Here is a 26799-nt window from a genome sequence, read left to right on the forward strand (position 1 = left end):
AATGAGAGGTCCCTTTGACACGTAGGTAAACCTATTTTATCCATTAATAAATTACCCCTAAAGACATGTTGAGTAACATATAAAAAAACTGGTAAGCTATCTGTTTAAAACGTACGCTCTAACAGTGACTGAAGGCCTAAAAGCTATTTCATTCTGTAGGTTCAGCTACATTTCCCACAAAACAGGCTTAAAATATTGTTTATAATACTTAATTTTCTATCTCTGCTGGGAAAATGCTAGCAAGCTCATTGTAAGTTATTTTCTACTTCATTGCCAAAATCTGATTCAATATTTAAATCAAATAATTGATAACTTGAATGGAAAACTAACTTTAGAAAAATGCATCTGTTAAATCTAATTAGTCAGTATGGGTAGATTGCCATTACACTAAGTTAACAACTGTGGATATGTACTTTGTTATATAAAATCTTACAGATTACTATATGCAGGCAATGCTTTTGGTTTAGTAACACCCACGACAAAAATGTGAGCTTTGTGAATCCTTTTTATGCTGTTTTAGTAGGTGTTTTATATTGCTTTGCTAGCTGTGTGCATATTTGTAATTTTACGACTGTGTACTATTGGTTGCTTTGTGGTAAAGCTTAAACTCAGTACAGTATGCTTGAATTTGTTTAGTTTAGCTAACTAAGGATAAAGGCTTTAGGCCTGATTGTTTCACTGAGAAAGGAAAGATTATGTCAGATACCAAAGTTCTGATCTGCCGATTGTGAAAAGCTATACCAAAAGCAATAGGCCTGACTTATTTATTGTAAAAAGCATATGTTAATGCTGATAGGCCTGTATGAGTGGATTGTTAGTAAATTATTTTAAAGACTGTAGACAGTTACTGTGATAGATGGATTAACATAGGTACATATAATAGGCAAGGTGTTGGTTACCTTTCTGACAAAACCCCGGGGTGTGAAGCTTTGCACCTAGAGAATCCTTGTTCGACACTCTTAGGAGGGGTTTTATAGTGTTTTGTCTATTTTAAATGTGTAAATATTTCTAATATTATGACTGCATACTTAATGGTTATGTTGTAGGGCCCCTAATGCTCAATATAGTAGGATTGTGTTTTTTAATAGTGGCAAGCAAATGATAAAGGCAATAGGCTTGATTGGCTCTTTAGGAAAATGTGTGCCAGATGCCATAGTACTAATCTTTTTATTATAAAAACTTATGACAAAAGCTACAGGCCTGGCTTACGTATCGTGAAAATTCTATGTTAAAGCCAATAAATTGGACTTTTAGGGTGGATTGATATCTCAATGTTTTAACACCAAAAATGGTGCTGACACAAACTGTTGTCGTCAACCAAATTTGTGTGGTGGACACCAATGGTTCGTCCACTGCACTCTAAAGGCATCAGAAGCATTTTCTTTTAAAAACAATGGGCCTAATTCAGAAGATGTAAACTTGGATCAAAAGTCTAAGTTTACACCTGAAGTCTAAGTTTAGACCTAAAGTCTAACTTTACTAATAGTAACGTTAGACTTTTGGTCTAAGTTTAGACCAAAAGTCTAACTTAGACCAAAAGTCTAACTTTACTACTAGTAAAGTTAAACTTTTGGTCTAAGTTTAGACCAAAAGCCTAACTTTACTATTACTAAAGTTAGACTTTTGGTCTAAGTTAGACTTTTTGTCTAAACTTAGACCAAAAGTCTAATTTTAGTAGTAGTAAAGTTAGACTTTTGTTCTAAGTTAGACTTTTGGTCTAAACGTAGACAAAACATCTAATTTTAGTAGTAGTAGTAAAGTTAGATGTTAGGTCTAAACTTAGACTTTAGGTCTAAACTTAGACTTTTGGTCTACGTTTACCTTTATGCAATGTAATGGAAAACCTTTGCTTGCGTAGTGAGTTTTTTCTCTTTATTATTTTAATTTAGCTATCACACAGCTTTCACACTGACATCATATGAAACAAAGTGAAAGCAGACTGTTCCACTAGGGAGGATTACTTTAGATTGGTGGCAGGGGGCTTAACACTGCTGCCCTAAAGAAGAGAGGTGGTGCTGGAAAGGGAACACAGCCCCTTTTTCAGCACTGTCTATCTCTAGTAGATCCCTGCTTGGGGATCGCCCACAGAGAGCAATCCCAAGCAGAGATCTACCTCAAAGGGCACCAGGCATTGCTTTTGAGGGGGCAGTGGTCGATGGGGCAAGTGCTCACCCCAGTCTTTCTAAACCTCCATAGTGGGTTTAAATTGGGTTTTGGCCCCTAACCTGCCCCGGGGAGTAGGAAGCCCACTAAACAGCAGAGATTTCTTGATTAGCACCAAATAAAATTATGGCACAAGCCCACACTGGCATTGGCCATGCTACACCCCAAATGGGCACACTGTCTTTCTGCCCCGTAGGGCAAATAGGGGGTCGAATGATCTGCCGCCCAGTGGTATAAAGCCCACTAGATACCAAAGATTTTACACTGGGGCAAAAAAGGGTGAGGGGTGGCCGATCCTGGCATAGGGTCATGACGCCACAATGGAAGGGCAATGCAGTCTTTCAGTCCCCCTTTGGGGCTTCACACCCAGTCTGCCTCCTGGGGTGTCAACAGAAAGTCCATTAGACATAAGGATTTTGTTTTAGAAACAACAAAATTGGGAGGAGGTTGCCCACTTTTGGCATCAGGCCATGCCCCACTCAAAAATGGCCATTCAGTTTTTATGTCCTGGGAGGGCATATTAGGAGGCTTGCCCCTAATTAGCCCTCTTGGATGGGTAGAAATCTCACCAGAAAGCATTGCTTTTTAAGGGGCATAAAAGGGGTGGGGCAGCCACCCTCGCATCTCACCATATTGGCTATGCATGGTCCCTAATTTGATCCATTTCTGTTGCAGGCTCTAGGCCCAGCCATATAATTGGGGTAAAAATTTTGTGGAGACACTGGGTGGTAGGAATTTTTAGGACTGCTACAGATTCAGAAACTTCCCTTCACAGAAATGAAAAAATGTGTGATTTTAGCCAAAGTTCAGGTTTGCAGAGATTTGTGGGTAAGAAAAGGTGGTTGACTCTACACCAGCCTCACCCCCCTGGAATTTCCGGACCCAAACACCGCAGCTACTCACATCACCAAAGTGGATCGATTTTCTTTTCAAAACAATGATAGCTCCATATTGTGTTTTGGCTCATTTTGTGTCACAGGTGCTAGGCCCAGACACACAAATGGGATACCATTTTTATTGGGGAAAGTGTGAAAATGCTGAGCGGTACAAATTTTGTGGATCCCAGCAGGGTTTGGTGCATGATTTGAGCCAAAATGTGATGTTTGAAGAGCATTTTGGCTATTAAGAACAGTAACATCATCCTGGACTCCCATGTGTCTCTAGTGTTTAGAAATGTCTAGTTTTAGTAGGTTTCCCAGGGTGGCAGCCAACCCCAGACCCAAACACGACATCTAGCTACATCGCCAAAGAGGTTTTGTTTTTATGGCAAAAATGTTGATGTCTCTACATTGTGGTTTGGGGCTTTTCGTGTTGCAGTCGATAGCCGAGTCACACAAGTGGAGTACCATTGTTATTGGGAGTAGTGCTGGAACACCGAATACTAAAACATTTCTTATTATGAACTGAATATCTCTTCATTTTTGGTCCTAGATGTAAGCCAGTGTGCAAGAAAGAAGAAATGTTCTTGCAACATGCCCTCTGAATCATGATAGTATGGGTAACCCTATATTTAGAGGTGCATAGAAAGTTCTATTTCTAGACTCAGTATCTAGGGCATATTTAAAAAATGCATGATCTTCCTTCTTATCCAATTATTTCATTCATCACATTTTACCATTAGAGTTACTGCATGGTTGGTGCACATTAAAAAATCATTATAAACTGCAGCTCAGTTGTTTCTCTTGGAATTGCATGGTTTTAGACAACCAACAAACACTATATATTCCTGTGATCTGAAAGGTAGAGTGTACGTAATGGTATACAACCCAGCCTTTGGGGAAAATATTACAAACAGAAAAGGCCACCTAGTTGGTCAGACCATGCACTCATTGACTTTCTATTGCAGGGACCTGGAGGACAGGCGAAAACTGGCCCAGATTCTAAACGCCCTTTTAGGCAATGGCACAAAATCACCCCTGATGCTTTCTCAGCTGCCTTACCATCGTCATGGGATAGGGAACCTAAGAATGTTGAGGAGGGACTAGCCCGCTTCAATGCCTTGACTAGATCTGCCATTGATCAACTCACCCATCTAAAAACTCTGTCCTGCAAGCCCAGGCAAGTTCAAGCATCTTGGTTTACATCTTAGCTTCAAAATGAAAAAGTCCACAGTAAGAACTTGGAGAGACGATGGCCACGGACCCATCACAGAAGAGAAATAAAGGACATCTCTCGCTCAGTACCATAAAAACATAAAAATGACTTGGAAATCCTTTATTGCCCAACAGCTAGACCAGGCACGGCATGCCCCCAAAGTTCTATTCCAGATCCTCAAATCTTTCACGAACCCTAAAGCGTGCAATTTGGAAGAAACCCCATCTCAAGCCCTCTGTGATAATATAGTAGACTATTTTGTACAGAAAATTGATCTAATTTACAACAAGATTATCACACTGGGTAGCACGCAGCCAGTCGACATGACCCACGACCGCTCTCCCTGCATGAAGTGGAAGCCACTGATGAGCTTTCCCCTCCTGACTTGTGAGGATGTGGAAACATTATTACACAAGATGAAATCGGGCTCTCCTCTCGATGTTATACCTGCTAAAATCTCCTCCTGCCTCGCTAAACAACTTTCTGCTCCAATTTGTTCCCTTCTGAACGGGTCATTGAAGGAGGGTCATCTCCCACTTGAATGGAAGGCGGCACAAGGCATCCCACTCCGCAAAAACACCAAGGCCTCCATGGAAGATCTTTCTAATTTACAACCAGTTTCCCTCCTACCTCTCCTGAGAAAAATTCTGGAAAGCATATTAAAAAACACCTGTCAGACCATGTTGAATCTTCAGGTAGCCTGGATTCTTCGCAATCAGGCTTTAGGCCTAAACATAGTACAGAGACGGCTCTGGTGGCTGTAACGGACAATATCAGGCTAGCACTAGATAGAGGCCAATCCACTCTCCTGGTGCTGTTAGCTCTCTCTGCCGCATTCGACACGGTCGACCAACAGATTTTGCTCAGGAGACTGGAGGAAGCTGGAATTAGTGGAGAGGCCTTGCGGTGGCTGCCAAGCTTCCTCTCCAATCGCTCCCAGACAGTCAACCTGGGATCTTTTCGATCTAAGGTTAAGGAGCTAACCAAGGGAGTGCCCCAGGGTTCTTGTTTAAGTCCCACCCTGTTTAATATCTTTGTTGCTCCCTTGGCCGACCTTCTGAGAAGGTATGAGTTCACACCTATTTCATATGCGGATGATACCCAGCTTACCTTCTCATTTAACAAATCTTCCCTTACTGCCCAGGCCACCTTTTCTTCCGAAATGTTAGCAATATCCCAATGGATGCAGAAAAACTTCTTACAACTAAATGCCGGGAAGACCGAGATTATGCTTTTTGGAGAGGCTTTATTGCTGTGGACACCAGAATGGTGGCCAGGGGAGCTAGGTGACTCCCCCGCTCCAAAGACATCAGTGAAAAATCTAGGTGTTCTCATTGAGCAGGCCTTGACCATGAGGGAACACATGACCCACACAGTCGGCTCCTGCTTTCATGTGCTTAGTCTGCTGAGAAGGGTTTTCCCTTTTCTTCCAGATCCTACACGGAAAACTCTCCTCCAGACGTTGGTATTGAGTAGACTTGATTATGTAATGCCTTGCTGGTCTCGGCTAATGAGTCCTCATTGGACTGCTTACAGGTAGTCTACAATACAGCGGCTTGTCTGGTACTAAATGCCCCTTATAGATCAGCTTCCCTCCCACTTCTCCAACAGCTTCACTGGCTTCCGGTGCGAAAACGAATAAAGTTCAAGGTGTGCTGCATCGTCCATAAGGTGGTGTTTGGTAACAGTCCAGTCTCCCTTGCGGAGAAATGTAACCAATATAGTCCCCTCAGGGATCTTCGCTCCAGGTCCAAATCCCTCCTCAAGGTTCCCTGGATTAAGAAATCAAGGACAGGCGGGAAAGCTTTCTCGTATCTGGCCCCCCGGTACTGGAATCAGGTGTTTGTTAGTTAATCAGATCCCCATCTCACTGAGGCAATGCCCGGACGATCTTCAGTTCAGAAAGTCCCTGAAAACTGCCCTGTTCTAGATTCTTCTCTTTTTTTTTGTGCTAGCTCCCTTCTGTATGTCTGCAAGCGCCCCTTTGGGAGTGATTCAGACGTTATATAAACTTTTAAATAAAAAAATTGAAAAAAACATTGTCAGCTGTTTCAGTTTTCTCTATTTTATTCACATTGTTTTTTATTTCTATGACTAGTTTCTCCAAGAAACCCAAGGGCAATCTACACAAATGAACTCTTGCTGAATTCAGAATGTTATCCAGTTTTTGGAAAGGTATAGCTTTCTAGGTTCACACTTGGGTTTCATATCTGTTTCATCACAAACTTTAAGTAGGTTGAAACCATAAAAAAATAGAATAAGTTAACTACCACTTAGAACAATGGAAAAACTGTGGTTAACAAAATCGCTCCTAACAACTCTGCTTCTTGAAAGCTTTGAAGATAAATATTTTAACACATCAAAACAATTTTAGAGACCAAAAACATTTTTTGCACAGCACAGAACGTTTTTCTGAGTTCTCTATGGGGCACTCCACAAATCCTGGGTATGTTTAGAATCTCCAAGATGTCTCCAGGCATATTTGGCCTGGACAACTTTTGCGCTAAAAAACACAATAAGACCTAAGAAGGAAGTGCCTAAATAATAAAAAAACACTCAGCATTTAGGGTGGAAAAGCATTAGCAGCTAAGGCATTAGTGCCTGTAGATAGGCATTTTATTGTGTGAAGTCTGACAGATGACTGTAGTAAGCAAGGAGTTTGAAGTTTAACTAATCCTGAGAGCAGAAGATTTGCACCGTGATACTCCTTTGTAGACCCCTTAGGAGGGCTAGGTAGGTGTAGTTTTATCACCATCATTGTTAGTGCCACTACAACTTTCTAGTGTGTTAGTGTGTATAACAGCATTATGGGCGTCATTATGATGCCGGTCAGACGAGTGTCCGAACGGCACCGTAGCGGTAGCGGAACCGCCCAACAAGGTATCAGCAGTCCGCTGCCCTCATTACAATGAAACCACCTTCACGGCTGTCGCAAAGTGTATATTTTCCATTGCTACTTGTGCTGCAGCACAAGCCGCAATAGAAAATGTACACTTTTAAAACATCCCTGCACCTTGGGGCGGGTACCATGCGGATGTTTAGGGGCCCACCAGGCCCCATAGGGGAGGGCTGGGAGGACAGGGCCCCTCTAGGGCCCCCAAAGTCACTTTCAACCTGCCATGAACTGCCATGAAAGGGCAGGCGGAAAGGGACATTGTAATCCCCATTGTGGTGCCTGAGCAGGCACCACCCCTTTTGGAGGGATCACTGCTCGTCTGACGATCCGATGGGCTCCTTGAGGCCATCGGAAAGCATCGGACTGTCCCTCCACCTGCGGTCCGACCAACATTAGAATGACCCCCTAAGTGTTTATCAGTGTTGTGTGTGAGTGTGCATATATGAGAAAGTTCATGTGAGTATATGTCTAAGAAACATTTTGTGGGTGAGCTATCAGGAATTAAAATGCCAGATCTATGGGATTTGCCAATAGTTGTTTCCATGCTACATTTACAATAAATACATTTTAAAGGCTATCATCTTGGTCAGGGAGAAAATGAAGAGATGTTCATCATCATAAAATAGTACAAAGAGAGGAAGCTGTGGGCCAGAAGGGCCCACAATTCATCATCATTTTGTATGTTTATTTACACTGTACTAAATCCATTTTTCACATTATATATGTGTTAGAAAAGCTAACGATTTATCAATACTAAGGGCCTCATGTAGGTAGCATACCAGTTACCACTTCTAAAATACCGAACGTTACCGAATCGGTATTTTAGAAGTGGTAACTCGTATGTAGGTAATGAGTCGGTATTTTTTACCGATTCGTTACAATTCGGTAATTACCGAATCGGTATTTACCGATTCGGTAATGAGGCATACCTTCCCATTGAGGGGAAGGTATGCCTCATTACCGAATCGGTAAATACCGATTCGGTAATGGTGGAGAACAAGCAAGGGTGGCAGGGTGTCACATTGACACCCTGTTGCACCCCTGATTCGGCCATGTGTGCACATGTGGCACACATACATGCCCTAAGGGCATGTATGTATGCCACATTGCACACTGCTACGCGCTTCAAAATGCCCATACACATACATTAATTATTTACCACCAACTATAAGTTGGTGGTAAATACCGACTCTTAAAAACACCCACACACTCCCCCTACATCTCGATTTTGGTTTCGGAATTTACCGAATCGGTAAAATTACCGAATCGGACAAGTTACCGATTCGGTAACATTACCGATTCGGTATTATTACCGATTCGGTAATTTTACCGATTCGGTAAATTCCGAAACCAAAAATTGTCCCCCTACATACCAATAGCCAAAATACCGGTCGGTAACGGTATAATTACCGAAAATCGGCCGTTACCGACCGGTATTTGGCTACCTACATGAGGCCCCAAGGGAGGAAGTCAAAATGATGCTAGTGATTAAAGAGGACAACTTCAAAAAGGAAGGAACTGGGGGCCATACAAAAAGTGTTTTTCAGAGGTAACTCAAATTATGAAACTTGAAATTGTGCACTCTCAAAAATCTAGAAATCCACTCTACTCACAAAGGTCAATAACCTCAGAAGACAGTCTCTGCTATTATGACCATTCAGGAGTAAAGACCACAGTCTACACTGGTTACTTACAGATGAGTATCTGCCTTGTGTTCCTAGGGTTTTTGTGATTATAGTAATTATAGCAATAGATGTTGTCCCAGATTCAGAGGCACTACAGCATGCACTCAATCGTATTCCAGACAGCGCCTCATTCCTTGTGTGCCAGCAGTCTGAAGTGGGCTGGCTATAATCTGCTCTAAATACATTTTGGTCTCACCCATCCTTTTTGTGCTTTGTGGTCTGTTTTTGAAACGGAGAAAAAGCACACACCATGATTTCCTGTTTGTATATTACGCAGTAATTCTAGGGATTGCACATGCTCATGGTGGGATGAAGGTGTTCTCTCAAAGGATGGGCTAGTCAGCAGAACACCTGAACAGAACAGTGTCTAGTATGCAGATGACTGTTGGAGGTATTTTATAATATTGCTCACTATGCATAAATGTACACAATGAACATACGTACACAAACTACCACCTTAGACTGGTTATTGTAACAGGACACTATTCGTTCTCTCTCCAGTCACATCTTAATGGCCCTACAAATGTAAATAATTTACACTGGATAGACAAGAATCCCTTTGCAATTGGAACCTTTGGAAGTAATAAAAAGCCCTGTATTACATATATTGCCATGTGCGGAATGGTATCGATGGATCACTTATCAGCAGATTTCATTGAAGAAGCAGATGACAAACTCATATAATACACAACCATTGAAGAAGATGAACGAAGAGCCATTGCAGACTTCAGAAGGCGCAGATACATTATTCCCAAAGCTACAGTATGAAACATGTAGGATGCTGGCTCTGCATATACTAAACCAAAGTACAGTATAGTGTGCACAGAGTCCAGGAGATCCCCAGAGGTATAGCAGAGGCTAAATTAGATAATCACTAAAAGCTCTCTTTGTGGTAGTGTGGTTGAGCAGTTAGGCTTATCAGGAGGGTGTGTTAAGCATTTATTGTATTCACTCAATCAAGGACTGATCACAAACAATCAGAGACAGAATCCAGACCAATTAGGTAGGATAAAAAGGGTATACGTATTTTTTTATTTCTAGAACCAAGCAGGACTTGGTACAGGTAAGTAGAATATGCTTTCAAATGCAACACTTAGAAAGGAAATGCAGTGTGGATGAAATAGCAATCGTTACAGGTATGTATTTGCTTTCACAACAGTTTAAAATACATGGGGATTACTTTTGTAATACTTTAAGATTACTTTTGGATTACATTGACTAATCGGGGTGATACATCGAGCTATCACACCGTAGATCCTACAATACCAAGGTAAGTAAGACACTTTGAGGTTTAAAGCACAGTTACTTTTCTTTCATACAAAAGTTCAGCTTGACAACATTTTTAGTGGCAAAAATCACAACATTGGGAAAAAAAGGCTATCGATTTGCAGGTAAGTAAATGACCTGCAAGAATAGTTTTTGGGGGTTAGAACCAAGCAAGGTTCCCCAAGGTTCAGTTAGGCACTCAAATTGCACCAACAGCACGGGGGCAGCCGGGTGCAGAGTGCAGGGGCCCAATGTTAGTCAAAGGGGCTAGGGGGGCCTTCGGTCAGAGGCTGTTTACGAGCAGGCCACTTGGGTGTGGGAGGAAAGCTCCTGGGGTTAATATCAGCACTGCAGTCAGCACAGGAGCTGCACCACCACCGGCACGAAGGCGCCCGGATGCAGAGTGCCAATAAGAAGTCAGGAGCCCTGTTTTTTACAATGGTAATCTCTGGTTCAAAGAACAGGCTGCAGGCTCAATGAGGGAGGCTTCCTGAAGGTGACCACCAGCTGGAGAGGTAATTTGGGTTCCTGGGGGATGCCTGGACACCCATCCCTAGCCGCGGGGCGTCGAGTACTGGGGTGTCTATTGCTGTCGGATCTTCTGACCAGCTCCAGTCGGGTGGATCCTGCAGGTTGAGGCTGCAGGTGTTGGGTTGAAGGTCGAGGTAGGTCGGGGATCATCATATCCCAGGGCAGGATTGCTGGGGAGACCTCCTCGTGGTGTTGAGTCACTTGAACTCAGGCCATAGGCATCGGATGCAGAGTGGTGCAGAATCACGGAGCGGCTAGGATCCGGATTCTTTGGTTGGAGTCTTTGTTGAGCAAATCCGGTGCTCACGGGAGACCTTTAGATGAGTGCAGAGCAGGTCCTCATGGTTCTGTGTGGGCTGCTGGCCACACAGGGGTTTCTGCTGTAGGCAGGTCAGAGTTGGGACAGGCCAGTAGGACTGGGGGCAAAGCAGTTGGTGTCCTCTTCTTCCTGGGTCAGCACAGCTCGTTGGTCCTTGCAGGTTGGGACCAACAGGCCCCTTCCTTGGGGTGGGTGCACACCCAATTATGCCACCCTCCAGTGGGGAGGGGGCATGAGTCTCTCTCCAAATGGCTGCTTACACTCATCTTCAAACTGCAGGGGACTCAGATGTGTGCTTTACCTCACCTCCCCCACCTGAGGGATGGGGTTGGGAAATATAGACACACGTCTCATGCTAGCTTGGGTTTCCCGATGATCCTCCTGCTCAAAGTGAAGATCAGAACCAGTGGGAGCCAGTTGCTGGGAGGCAGCAAAAGGCAGGGACAGCTTACAAATGTGGCAGGTGCTGAAAGCTTCACCTTCGTGAACACAGCCTATCCTGGGGTAGGAGGCATGATACCTCTGCCCAGGATGGGCTTTGTTTCTGGACCCAGAGAGCGTATGCCTTCTACACAGGTGTCCAGAAACCTGTCTGGGTGTTGCAAATATCGGGCAGACATTCAGGAACCACACCAGGGCTGGTAGTTTTTCAGGGGGCATCTCCAAGATGCACTCTGAGTGCATTTTACAAAAAATCCCACACTGGCTTCAGTGTGGGTTTAATGTGCTGAGAAGTTCGCTACCAAACTTCCCAGATTTCATTAAAGCCATTATGGAGCTGCGGAGTTCGTAATGGCCAACTCCCAGACCATATACTCTTCATGGCTTTACTGTACTTACAATATCTAAGAATGGACTTAGACTCTGTAGGGGTACAGTGCTCATGCAACAGTACCCTCACCTGGGGGCTAGTGTACCCTGCTAGAGGGGTGACTTACCAAGGCCCCAGGCAGTAGGTTGCCGGCATTGCACACATGTCGAATATTCACTTTGCTCTGCACCAAAACATGCAGCCTGCAATGGCAGTGTGTGGGTGTTACGGGACAGGGTCCCTAAGGGTGGCTCAATAGGTGCTGCAGCCCTTAGAAGTCTGTCCTGGTCACAGTGCCCTTGATACACATGGTACCTATTACAAGGGGCTTACCTGTGGCCAGAGATGTGCCAATTGTGGGTACAAAGGTACAGTTTTGGGAAAGAACACAGGCCTTGGGAACCTGATTGGCAGGGACCCAGGGCACATCAAGTCAAGTTGCATCAAATGTCAGGCAAAAGGTGGGGGGGTAACCATGCAAAAAGGAGCACTTTCATACAAAACAACAAACTAGGGAGCATATCAACAACAACCGGCGATAATTATCGCTAAGCGCACTTAGCGCTCAGATAATTATCGCCGGCTAGCGCCGATTTTTATCGCTGAGATAGCGTGCTATTAGCAACGCTTATCTCATCAGCGATAAAAATCCTAGCGCTAACTGGCTAACGTGAGATTATCGCTGGAAACCCAGCGATAATCTCAAGTTAGCTAGTTGATAGAGACTCACAAACTTAGCCATGATATCCACCTTCCATAGGATATCATGGCTAAGTCAGTCCTGAAGCATGCGTAAGGAAAGTAGCGATACCAGGGGTTATCGCTACTTTTCCTGACGCTATGCTTCATAGCGTTAGGCTTGCTGATAGGAGAAATGTCGCTTAGCGACATTTCTCCTGTCATGCCAGGTCAGGAACGCCCCTTTGCATCTCATTAGAGATGCAAAGCTGGGCGTTAGGAATCCTGACGCTAAAGCAAGGTTTCACGCGTTAGCGTGACCTTGCTGATTAGGCGATAAAATTATCGCCGCTTTTCGGGCGCAAACGGCTGCAAAAGCGGCGATAATTTTTTATCGCCTGCTTGTTGATATGCCCCTAGATTTTGATACAGCATGCATTTGCAATTTGAAGCATATGTTTTGGAAGACTTTTTGACTGTAAAAATAAAAGCAATTATTAACCCACATATGCGTTTATGTCACCAAAAACGTTATTGACACAAAAGACAGTTGCTATTTAATTAAATGCACTTTTTCTTTCTTTTGTTCTAGCTCATAAATCACCTTCTGCAGTTCACATTACATTCAGACAACAATACAGCATTACCATCTTATACCCACCAGCAGTAGACACAGAGGAAGACTTTATTGACACTGCACAGCTGAAATACATGGTGTAGAAAAATGGCCCTCTCTTGTTGGCTTTAGGACTCTGAGCACTTTACCACTGCTAACCAGTGCTAAAGTACCTGTGTTCTCTCCCTAAATTTGTGGTACCATTGCCTTATCCACAATTGCCATATTTAATTTACTTCTAAGTCTCTAGTAAAGTGCACTACATGTGCCCAGGGCCTGAAAATTAAATGCTACTAGTGGGCCTGCAGCACTGATAGTGCCACCCACACAAGTAGCCCTTTAAACATGTCTCAGGCCTGCCACTCCAGAGCCTGTGTGTGCAGTTTTACTGCTATGTCAAATTGGGGTTTAAAACTCCTTGCCTAGCCTTAAACTCCCCTTTTATTACACCTAAGTCAACCCTAAGGTAGCCCCTAGGTACCCCATAGGGCAGGGTGCTGTGTAAGTAAAAGGTAAGTATTGCATGTCCGGGTAGTGAAAAACACCTAAATTTGTTCTTCGCTACTGTGAGGCCTACTCATTTTATAGGTGAGCATTGGGAATTCCTTAATACATGTTTAAGCTATAATTCCTGATTAGGAAGTAGTGGCAGTTTCGTGTTTTATATCTTTGGGTATGGAAATGATAAATCCTCTTTACTGGTAAAGGCGGATTTAACATTACTATTTTAGAAATACCACTTTTAGAAAGTTCACACAATCAATAGAATACCCTACGTGGCCATTGATAAACATCAATTGAAAAAACACAAAATACACATTAATCCAGTGTGTTAGAGAATTTATCTAATTTCATATTTCATCACCTGACTCTCAATCAATCAGGGGATTGTAAGTGCACTACTCACCCGCGTGGGTCTCAAGGCGCTGGAGGGAGGTGTGGTGAGGTTGAGCTGCTCCGTTCAGCTGAAAAGCCAAGTTTTTAGTTGGTTACATTTTCCAATTTACATGATAATCTTATCCGTTTGGTACAGACAATATAAATATGTACAACAAATAACACAAATCATCATAAAGCAAATAGTACATGAAACGATTTTACAAGGTTGTGTCAAGATCCAGCCATTACTCAATTTTTTGAGTTATTGAAAAAGAGTCCAAATAAACTCACTCCAGTCAATCTGTCACCCCTATTGTCGCCTGGGGTTAAAGGGCTGTTTCTGTAATCATTTCTCTGCTGAGACCAATTGCCATTATGTTTCCTTGGGTGTATTTAAATGTTTCAGGTCTCAAAAAATTAAATAGATGTCTGTAGGCAGAGAAGGTTCTCCTTTAAGTCCCCCAAGAATTATGCCAACACGTTTCGACCTTATAACATGTTGGGGTACATATAGGTTTTTGAGGTCATCATCAGGGCAATTGTTCAATCAATCAATCAAAGCATTTGTAAAGTGCACTACTTACCCGTGAGGGTCTCAAGGCGCTGGAGGGTGGGGAATGCTGCTAATGCTCGAAAAGCCAGGTTTTGAGGACAATTGCTATTCTTTCAGTCCAAAAAGGACAATGTGGATATGCATGTCGTCAAGTGTATGGCCGTGTTTCGGCTTAATCGGTGTCCGCGGAGCCAGAGGGGATTGCTATTTGCAGAGCGCCCTGTCTGCCTAGGCATCAGGACACACACGGAACTAAAGCTTGTTGAGAGTGCAGCGCTGGACCCTTGGCCACTTTAGAAGCATTCGCTATCTTAAGCAAAAGCGACACAAGTAATAAACAAATAGCAACCCCCTCTGGCTCCGCAGACACCAATTTAGCTGAAAGACAGCCATCTGCATTCTAACGGGTCTTGTTGGGCAGGAAGGGAGGGAGGGGATGACACTTACACCTGAATAGGCAGTGATTGCTCTGTTCCCATGCAACGGATTGATCACCCTCTACAGGTAGTCCAGAGTCAGGGCAGGGAAAAATATCTTCTGTGCATTTCAAAGACCCTTCTTTGAAGTCACCTCCACTTGAAACGCACAAACGAATATAAGTACTGAGTCTCTGATCCCACCAAATTAGACACTTCTGGACCTGTAACTGAATTCAAGGACTGACACTCTGCTGGACTGCTGATCTGGAAGACCTGTGTTTCTGCTATGCTGCCCTGATGCTCTCTGACCCTGCTGAAGGAGAGATGGACTTTTGCCTTGCAACTGAAGCGATCTACAAGGGCTTGTTGCTTGCCTCCTGATGCTTGAGATTCAGGGCTATTAAAGTCTCTACCCCTTTTCCTGTGCCTGGTACACTGGAAGTGGACCCATATACTTACATCAGAGAAATTGAAATATCTCCAGTCTGCGTGTAGCAGAGCCAACGCATCGCTTCTGGAACCCACGCATCACCTTGAGAGCCAACGCATTGGAACTGCGCATCGCTGCCACCGCAGTGTGGAGAGATCAACGCATCAACTCATCTCCTGGCACATCACTTTAAAAACCAACGCCTCTCTGCTCGGCACTTCATCTACAGAATCCACACATTGCTCTTCTGCGCCCCGCATCTCGTTGTTGTGACCCAGGATCAAGGTACTCTGTTCACTGATTCTGCGTAGCTCTTGTCCCCATATCACAACTTCTACTTATTAGATTTATGTCATTTTGGTCTTGATTTATTTATAACATTATTGTTTAATTGTTTAATCTGGTGTGGAGTCTTTTTGTGGTGTTTTCACTGTGTTGCTGTTTGAAGTGTTGCACAAAATTGTCTCCTAAGTTAAGCCTGACTGCTCTGTGCCAAGCTCCCAGAGGGTGAGCACAGGTTAATTTAGAGTGTGTATCTGACTTACCCTGACTTGGACAAGGTACATACCTTTACCAACCAGAAACCCAATTTCTATCACATGGTCAGCTCAAAGATGATTTTTAGTAATGATTCAGATTCTGCTTTTGATCAAATTGTGGATCAAGTTGGACATACTATTCAAAATGAGTATGAAGAAATTCAAGTTTTTTTGAGCCACCTAATACCTATTTTTGAAGGTTCCACCAAATGTTTAGGGATAGTCATATCATTGCTTTATTGATTCATTATTTCTTTCTATATGATCAATGAGGCAGCTGACTATCTCACCTCATCTATTTGCTCTTACTACCTAATAATAGAATGTTCAGAACCATGTACCACCGCCACAAGTATATTTAAAAGGTGTTAAGGACCCTAACATTGCTACTATGCTACTTGACAGGCATGTTGATAAAAGCACGCAGACTTGTCCTAACCAACATTCTTAGAAAGATTTGACTCAAAGTGTTTCTCTGCCTCATTAAGAGTTTGGCGGAGAGGGTAGTCTGTTGAAACAGTGATGAAGTACCCTCTCCACCAAACTGAAGGTCCACCTGCCTTATTTATGTTTGGACAGGCCTTCAGAATGTCAGGGATGGCGATTGCTCTACTTCAGTTGCTGACATTTCTTTCCGACAGACCAACGGAGTAAAGGTTATCAAAGGTTTGGCCATTTGACTGACTGCCCACCTTATTTAGAGTGGGTAGTTAAATGGTCAGCTTTCACTGTCCGACACTGCCAGGTAAAACCTGGTGGTAAGGGACAGTGAGTACTGCAAACTCATGCACCATTGGAGACAGCTCTCATGGTGTGGAGATCATTAGCTTCCCTATTTGCAAAAACAAAATCCTCCTTTGGAATTTTGTTTTTGAAAATAAAAAAACAGCGTACACTCATTTTGACAGAGCTGTCCGTCAAAATTGTAATACATTGACAGGAACTGCTGTGACGTAGGTTCCTGCAATGTAAGGGATGTCCACTGGGTCAGAGGACATTTCTAAATTTGAAGTGCGGATACTCCGTCAGGACAATGGAGTATTTGACTCGGTCACCTTGATGGAGAAATCCATAATCAGAACTTTAAATCAAGCCCTCTATGTCTTCTTTTATCTAGCATAGTCTAATTGCACAGCTACAGACTAACATTGACTCAATCGCTGTTTAGATACAGAGGAGTAGATGTACATGATGTGAAATTTATTTGGATTTATATGAGAATAGATTACTGAAAAACCCGAACACTCTTTCATTTGCAATTAATTCAGATGGTGTTCCTGTATTTAAAGTTAAAACATCAGTGTAGCCAGTGTACTTGATGGTAAATGAGTTACCTGTGTCCCAATGTAAGGTTTGTGAAAATGTATTACTTTATAGTATTTGGGTTTCCTCAAAAAAGCCAATAATGTGGTTTATCTTACAGACATTATATATCAAATATGCACAGCTGGAAGGTGGCATGTCATTTTAGGATATCAACGACTGTAGTTTTACTGTCCCCCTACACTTGTTAAAGTCACGTGTGAATTACCAACATGCTGTCTTGTTTAAAATAGCAGCCAGTTTAATGGCAAGTTTCAGTGCTGGCATTGGCTACTAGAGGATGAAGTTACTGTCTTGGGAACAGAACACTACAGTGTATTTCCTTGTGATGTTGAACAACCAAGGTTTACCATGGACACATGATACTATCAAATCTGATGTAGACATTGCAATTGATAATATTGAAAGTGGACATTCTGATTACAGCGCAAAAGAGGGATCAAACCAAGGTCCTATGTGGTTCATGTTTTTGAAACAACAGAGAAATCTTTGTGTAACCAAAGTATTTGTGATTGATTACATGCATGTTGTCTGTGGTAGCATTGTGCTGACCATCTGGTTCCCTAAAGAATATAGCAATCATTCAAACTCTTTTTTTCTGTTTGAGACAGATAAACCTCACACTGGATATAAGCCGAGTTCAAAGGTACACGGATAAAGGCTTCAGAATTTTGAAACTTTCTTCTATCTTATGGAGTCCCTATTGTGAAACATGTTTTAGATAAAACATGCAGTTTGCACTATTGTGTACTTGTCAAAGTAGCCAATAGTTTGTTAAATGACAGCATTACTCAGGAAGATTGAAATGTCACAGAACAGTGTTTACTCCTATTGTGCAACTGTTAAGTGATTTATTTGAAAAAAGATTTTTGACAATGAATGTTCATCAATTGGTACGTTTAGTAGACACTGTAGGAGCAGAAGGATCTATGTTCACTGCTAATTCTTTTGTATTTTAAGATTTTTATGCTTTCATTTTACAATATATGCATGGTATGCCAGGCATAGAAACACAGATTCTAGAAGCAATAAACTTTTACAAGTAACACAATTTGTGATGAAAAATCATTTGCCTCCTGATAGTGCCCAGAGAGAATTTTATAAGACTTTGGCATATTCATATAATGTAAAAATAGAAAGTGGCATTTTTTGTGTTGGGTCTACACACATTTACAGCTTAACAGAGAATGACTATGTAGTAGTGACAACTCAGATCACTCATATCCCAGGTTTCTGATGTAGTAGCATATAACAAAATATTTTTAGAACACTACAATGTTCTTGTTTACAGCTCAAATTACACTCATATTCAGAGGAGAGACAAGGATATATTAAAATATGTAACAGAAGAGCTGATGTTTGCTTGTGGTAAAGTCATCAGTTCCATTCAGTGTGACCAGGCAGACTTGTTTATCAACCTGACACTCATCATTCCACCTAAATGCGAATCCTATGACATCAAGGACACGGTTCATTTGGTAGCAGTAAATAACAATGTCACAGCCTTCACGATATTGATAATAAAATGTGCTTGCTTTTACATTCAGGTCGAAAATTATCCATTTCTAAGTGAAAGACAAATCAGTTTGTAATAGATTAACCTTGATATGCCACACTTGATTTGAAATCATCCAGATACGGAATGAGAACTTTAAAAAATGTCAAATGAAAGGCAAAATAAATCGATTTCCATTCTCCTAATTTATAGGTATTTTCATGTTCTCAAAATCCTGCCTCTTTCTAGATGACTTCAACATAATCACATTCAGAACTGGAAAATGAGCATGGGCAGTATTAAATATGCCATCTAATTGACTGATTGAGTGACAAAGGATACCCAGTGTACTCAACTAAATACTCTTTTTCAGGTGCTACAGCATCTAGGAAGGGCCATAAGTGACTTAGACATTTACTTAGCCCCAACCCCTTTGCCCAATTATCCTGCCACTATCACACCTTCACAACAGGGGGTGGAAACTGGCAGGGCAGTGATAATATCAATTTAGCAGTGCAAGTCGTTGCTATTGTTTGCTATTGCTGTGTCAGCTGGCCTTTGGCACCCTTTCACTCTATTTGAGCATAGTTTAAAATCCAAGTGTAAGTGTGGATACCATGTTTTGTTAACTTACTGTGCTTTTGACTGTTCTGCTGGGAATTGGGCCACACGAACTGTGATTCACTAAGTTACCAAACTTTGCACACAGGCAAGCCTTGCACACAGGGCCTGCCAGATCTAGTAGGTGCATAAGGGCTCATTTGCCCCTTTAACAGCAGTGTGCAATAATTGATATTAGCTAAATTTTTAAAAGGTTTGGGCCATCAAGCCAAGACAAATGAAGGGTGGAACTGGTTTGATGATTCACTCGTGTTCAGTTTTTTTAGTTTGTGCATGCTATGATGGTGTCTAGCTTCACAAATGTGTCTCAGAAAGTGCTACGGTCTTTTCTTTACATTTTTTTGAATAGTAAATGCCCTATTTTGCTTACCTTCAAATAAAGATGGATTGTGTCTTCTAAGTAATATGTCCAACTGTACAATACATTTATTGTGTGCTATTTAATGTCTCCTGGTGTACCAGAGCTACTTTAACCCACGTCTTCTACTAGAGTAAAACATGACTGCTTGACTATGCTACCACTAAAGAATCAAGTGAGCCCGCACACATGTGTGGATATGTAGCTTTCTTTTCGAGTGAAAACAACTTTGTATGTGGTTTACACAAACCTGTTACTATAGAATGTAGAAGGAACACAATTAAAAGCAAGTTTGGCAAAGCCAATATGCCTGGATCTGTATTAATAGGAATGTTCGTCAATTTATGGGTGAATTTGTGCGGGGTTGTATATATAGCTGGATGGGTCATTGACTGCAGGAATGTGAGTGAGCGGGATCAAAGGGTGAGTGATTAAGTGCAGGGATTGATGAATTGGTGGGTGCATGGATAAAGAAGTAGTAGAAGTCAAGAATAGCTTCCTGCCACCAACAGAAAAGTGGCCATCCATGCACTCCCTCTTCTTCATACCCATTATAGCAACAGTACATTCACTCATGCATTCACCCGTCCATGCACTCATCTTCACCAAGGAAAGGTTTAACCCACATGCAGATGTCCCACTGACTACAGGAACAACCTCAATGCCGGGATCACCAATCAACTCACCTGAAGGCTGCAGACCATTCCTGACTGACCAGACAGAATCATTCTCAACTTCCCACTCTGCACTCACATCACACCTGAAGGAGCTCCACTGGTTCTTCATACGCAAATAACCGCAATTCAGACTCATCAACCACACTTCCACGGCACTACATAACACTGGCCCAGCATACCTCAACAATTCCATATACTTTCACAAATGTTCCAGACATCTCTGCTCGTCTGGACTCCTTCTTGCACACATCCCATGCATATAGAAAACTAGATCCAGCAGTCGAGCTTTCTCCTACATCACTCCTAAACCGTGGAATTATCTGCCCCTACAGATAAGAGCCTCCTTCTCACTTCTTGAATTCCTCAAGAAGCAGAAGACCTGGCTTTTCAATGTAGTCCTACTAGGCCATAGGTTTGGGTTGACTCACACTTGCTCAGGGCCAGGGCTCTTCCGGGTGATAGTGCACTCTACAAATTTGCATAAGATAACATAACATGCAGCCCACACACTGGGCTGTTTTCTAGCTGCAATTTGCCATGCCTTTTAATATTCCAAGGAACAGCAGTGGAAAATGATGCTACAAGGGCTGGTGACTGGTGTTTGTTGGAGTCTCAGCCACAATTGTCAGAGAAAGTAACAAGGGGAAAGAACATGCTCATTGTGCGAGGTACAGTGATACGAATCGGGCTTACGCTCTGATCAAGAGACAAGCCAGAAGTAGGGTCTTTAACAGGGGGCAGCTGCAGGAGTGGCTGCACCATTAGGACAGAGGAGGTTCACCCCACATCCAAAAATGCCCCCCAGGAAAGCCCCAGAGATGAAAATAAAAGGGTAATACAGTTAATTTATTACCATTTTAATTTTCATCCGCCCGTCCTTAACCGAGTGCCAGGACGGGGCGGGACCATGGCTGCTGAGTGGCAGCAGTGAGCCCTGTACTTCCGTGTAAAGTGCGCATGTCTTTTGGCCGTCTCTCTTGCGCATTTTAAACTTCTCTAACCCAGCTGTCCGAGACAGCTGGGTTAGAGATAGCACAGGCCTCCAGTGCTCTTGAGAGCACTGAGAGAGGCCACTCCCTCCAATCCTGGCATTTCTCTCATGCTGGTTACCCGCATGAGAGAAGTGCCAGGGTTGGTTAGGGGAATTTGCTGGAGCCTGAGGAGGTAGAGCAGAACACACACCGGAGCGAGGCGGACGTCGGACGTCCTGCACCAAGCAAGGTAAATGGTTATTTCTTTTTATTTACACTCACCACTCACCTTGAATGCATGCACATACTGACCACACATTTGTACGCTCCCCCACCCCCTCCACCACTGTCCCGACTTGCCAGCAGCAGCAGTCAGCCCACTGAATCTCGTGGTTGTGAAGTGCTGATGTGTCTGTCTGTTGTTTCACTTTTACAACGTCAAGTTTTGTGAAGCTGGTAAAGCCTATAAACCTGCCCAATAGTGTGTCACCTGAATTTGAAACCTCACGTACCTAATTAAAATATCAAAATTGCAGGGTAACAGAGAAAGTGCTGCATAATGTGTCTTCTGCGATCACAAACTAGGAAGCGTTTTGCCTTTTTCTGTTTTATTATTTCGTCAACCATGCCACATAGCTTCGTACTTTATATCAGTGACCATGCTTATAATGCCCAATGTGCAACTTTATTAATTATAGGTATTGATAATTTTAACATTGAATGCTTGTTTTTACCTGTTATTATAAATAAAACTGCTTAAAAGCATAAAAAAGCCCTTAAGGAAGAAAACATGTGACTTGACTTGCACACAGTTCTCAGAAACACACTGCATAATTAAAGGTGTATTAAGAAAACTTCTATGACATCCAAATTGTATTCTCTCTGGAGTTATCTGCAAATAATGCTCGAACAATAGGATATTCATTTTGAAGCCATCCTCAGATCATCATGAGTAATGACATCCTGTAAAGTAATCGGATACACTTTATCGAGTCCTCCTCAAATCAACTTTGCTGATGACTTTAAGGCCTGATAATGTCTGATGAAGAAAAATGACTTCTACTGTAGTTGGATGATCTATGACTGACCCTAGGATGGCTTCTAAAGTAAGAGCCGGCAACTATAGAAACAAAGTTGTGACTATCTGAACTGCACTTTCTGGCTTGTATTCAGAATAAAAGGCCATTGAATGACCTGGAAATAATTAAAACCATACTGGATTTGGAAAAGGATTTCAGGCAAATAGATTTAAAAACATATTGGATTTGGGAAAGGATTCCAGGCAAATGGATAAATAATGTCTTCCCCAAAGTAAAACATGGTGTGGATTCCAAGATCTTGTATTTCAAGGATCTGGAGCCATTGCATTTCAGTTGTCTGCAAAACCATTCCCAAGATGCTGCAAAGGAACACAAAGACTCTCTGCTTCATCAAGAAGTGAAACACTCAGGCCTGTTGTGAGCAAAATGCACCACACACAGCGTGAGAAACCTCAGCTTCTTTAAGGAATTAACCCCATGATGGCCTGAGAAGGCACCATGATTGAAAATTAAATGCAGCAGTAATGTGATGAGCAAGGGCTTAAACTCACAGTAATTTGATTCAAGACATGGCCATCATCAGTCCCAGGCTGACGAAGGCAGCCTCTTCGCAGTACACTGTCTGACTGCAGCTTGAGAGATGGATGTGGGGCATGTGAAAGCCTGCACTTGAGGAAGGAGATGAAAAGCCCCCTACTGATGGGCTTTTTACTCCTCAATGCAGTGTCTAAGCTCTTGTGCTGTACATCTGGCCATGGAAGTAGCAAACAACCTTCCTCAAATGAAGGGGCCACAAAAGTAGGGTTAGAAAAAATTGAACCAGTCATGCTCAGAACATGTTCAGAAGGAACTAGCAGAGACTACTTGGATATTGAATACTAAATAAGAGGACAGAGTTTGTTCCTGCTCATTTGGAATTCAATATCCCACCACAACGTCTTATTCCCTAAGCTCTCACTGATGTGGAGCACAGGAAAGGTGTTATATTACCTTCTCTACCCTTCTTCATCCTATGATAAGTTTTCTCGACCCATGGCTTAAAGATGGCCTCTCCCCACATTTTGTTTGGAAAGAGCTCATTGTGTTCCTTCTCGACCCCATCTGCCTGGAGCTACTCCCCGACTGGTAGTAGCAAAGCTCTTACATTACAGATACTGTTATCATATCCTGGCACAAGCCAGGCTCTGCTGTGATATTATGATTGAAAACCATAGAATTATGCTTTTCACAGATTTTACACGAGATGTGCAAAAACAGGCTACGTTTACTGGTGCAAAAAACACCTTTGTGTGCTTGGGATTCCATATGCTATGTTGTGCCCTGATAAACTGAAGGGTACAGTTGTTCACGTCTCCGAAATCTGTTTTGGAATGGGTAGATTGTCTTCTACAACTGAAAGGGAAGCCCAAGCAGAGAAGCCAGCGTCACCAACGAGCTCCAAAGAGGGTCACCAGGGTGCTGTTCCATCACAATTGCAAGTGCGTTATGAACAAAGACAAGTTGGGGAGGCAGTGGTTACTTTGAATGGTAGGATATCTGCAGCACCATCTGCTGATGGTGGGAGTGGTCTGCATGACTCAGATTTTGATCAAACATCTGTATCATCTTGCTATTCGACAGAATCATTGCCAAAGATTACTGGTGGCGCATCAGATGAGATAATTTTATTCTGGTGAAATGTTGATGTATTTGTAGTAATGCAGAGTTCTTTAGGGGGATATTAACAAGGGCTGGCGATAAATATCGCAAAGCGCGCGTAGCGCTTGCATATTTATCGCCGGCAATCTCTGGAATTTATCGCCCGGTTAGCGCGTTATCAACAACGCGCATCGCCGAGGCGATAAAAATTCCAGAGATAGTGTGGATATCTCCGTTTTCCATGGTGGAAAACGGCGATATCCTAGATGATAGGGCCTGTGGTCTTAGCCACAGAATCTACCCCCCATGTTAAGTATGCCTTAGTCAGGAATTTAGCAGACGTTAAATTCCTGCGTTAAGGCATACTTAACGCGATTTAAATAATAGCTACCCCTCCTTGTTAATATCGCGAAGCTGCCTTTGTGATATTTTCCCTGGTTGGTTTCACAGCCACGCCTACTTTGCATCTCATTAGCGATGCAAAGTTAGGCGTGCTACTCCAGAATGGTAAGTCAGGGTACCACTGTGTGGTCGTAGTGATTTGCCCCTGTGGTCACTCAACATGGTGACCCCATTGAGGTACAACTTTATCTCCCAGAATGTTCGGGGGCTTAATAGCATGTCCAAAAGATACAAGGTGTACTCCTATCTTAAAAGGCAGGGTACTCACATTGCCCTACTTCAGGAGACTCATCTCACTAGGTCTGAAGGGTTGGCTTTACACAAGAGATGGCGTGGCCAGGTGTATGCTGCATCCTATTTGGCTTTTGCAAGAGTTGTTTTATTATGAGTAAGGCTAAGGGTGACCTTCCATAAAACAACTGAGTATGTAAATTCGGAGGATAGATATGTGGTCATCTCTAGGAGATTGGCAGGTCACGACTTAGCTATTGTCAACATCTACACTCCTAATGTAAACTAAGGGGAGTTTCTTGCGAAATTGTCTTGATCTTTGGGACCTTATGTAACTCAGAATGTATTATTGGGGGGGCTTTAACTGTGTTGCAAATCCTATACTTTACCATTTACATCCGCCCAAGAAACTCCCCGGTATCCTGAACAGCTTGCACTTTTTCTGATTGGCAGCACTAGTGGAGACTAGTGGATTCTTGGAGGCGACAGCGCCCTGGGACATGTGATTACTCTTTTTATTCTGCTTTACACAAACTTCATGTTTGTCTAGACACATTTTTGTGCTCTCCGGCAGTACACAGTGCGACTCACAGTGTTGAATATTTATGCGGAACCATTTCGGATCATAATCCAGTATTGGTCCCCCTGAATTGGGAACGCAAGCATACATGCTTTTCAATTTGGCATCTACTTGTAGAGGTACTGGATGATCAGGTCTTTAAAAACTATATTCGAGAGGCCATAACTGCTTACTTTGCAGATAACACGGAGACTGCTTCATCCCCTTTAATTGAGTGGGATGCTTTTAAAACAGTAGTTAGGGGTCTCTGTATCACAGAAGTGGTTGGGGTTCGCAAAACAGGAAATACTGTTGTTAAGTATTTAGAAGCTAGGGAATTACTGCCTGCCCAATTTGAGAGACTCCATTGTTTTGAATATAGAGAATATCAGATTAGGCTCCATGCTGGGCATGATAAAACTGGTTCACTTTTAGCGTGGCTTATCAAACAAAATATCAGGAATGCCTTGTTTTTGGAGCTAAATTATAGGTGAAACCCTATATAGCCAAGCTGCCATAAACACAAGATTTTGTGAGTACTATTCTTTCCTCTAGTCAGCAGCTCATAGGTTGCCTTCTTGAGCCATTTATGAGTTTCTGCACTGTGAAATAGTGTATCGTTTTGGACTACATTGCCTTTATCTGTGGCTGGTCTATTAGCAGTGGCTAAAAGGGTGATGTTGCCGAGATTTCTCTATTTCTTTTCTACACTAGCGCTGCTAGTGCCTTGCTGGCTATTAAAAGATATGGAAACTCTATTGTTGGATCTAATCTGAGGGATGGATAGGCGTTGAGTAGCCCTGGCTCAATTGCAGCACCCTACATTGGAGGGTGGTCTAGCTGTGCCTGATCTTGAATCTTACTATATAGCGGCCCAACCACAGTTGTTAAATCAGTGGGTTTATAATAAAATTAACCCTGGTGAGGGTATAGTTTGTTCGCCGCCTGTTTTGCGAGACTTATTGCAAGTCCTCTTAGTTCCTCAACATCTACTACCTGTGGCTTCTCAGAAACTCTTGGTAATAAAACAATGTTGGACCTGTGTCACTGTGCCTTATTCCCCTGATTTCCCCCTTAGTTGGATGAAGTCGGTGACTCATGCAGGTGCTTTAGGAGGAATTGAGAGGTGGGTAAATTCTGGGGTTAATTGAGTAGGTGATTTATACCGGGATGGATTATTACTTTTAATTGAGGATTTTGAAGAAGAATTTTGGGCCCATTTTTGTTACATAGAGCTGTGGTTGCCACAATTGAGAGTCATTGGGGGAATGAAGGGAATGAGCCCATAACACAAAAAGCGTGCCAACTACTCTATACTACGACGGGCAGCGTAAAAGCGGTTTCGTGCTTATATTGTGCAATACGTGCTGTCTCCTCGCTCCCCTCGCTGAATTGAAAATTAAATGGGAGACGGACCTAGAACTCCAGTTTGCAGATATGGACTGGGAGAGGATTCTAGTACAAATGCCTGATGCCTTAAGCTTAATTAGAGTAAAGTATTTATGCAGCGCTCAGACAGTAATAAAGTGAAAACACAACACAAAAAAAATCCCAATTTAGAAGAATAGAATAAAATGTAATGCGTTATTTGACACTAAAACAACG

The 26799-nt window shown here is 42.6% G+C and overlaps 1 long non-coding RNA gene across 3 annotated transcripts in view; it reads right to left on the reverse strand.

Moving 5' to 3' along the window:
- The window catches only part of LOC146863005 (uncharacterized), a 429804-nt gene that overhangs the window by 262483 nt on the left and 140522 nt on the right, over positions 1-26799 (reverse strand). For all 3 annotated transcript variants that reach the window (XR_014978205.1, XR_014978203.1, XR_014978204.1), the window contains one exon: positions 13967-14024. This is a non-coding gene — a long non-coding RNA (uncharacterized LOC146863005). The remainder of the gene's footprint in view (positions 1-13966; positions 14025-26799) is intronic.

This window comes from Triturus cristatus, chromosome 2_2 (assembly GCF_964204655.1).
Source record: "Triturus cristatus chromosome 2_2, aTriCri1.1, whole genome shotgun sequence".
Taxonomy (NCBI): domain Eukaryota; kingdom Metazoa; phylum Chordata; class Amphibia; order Caudata; family Salamandridae; genus Triturus; species Triturus cristatus.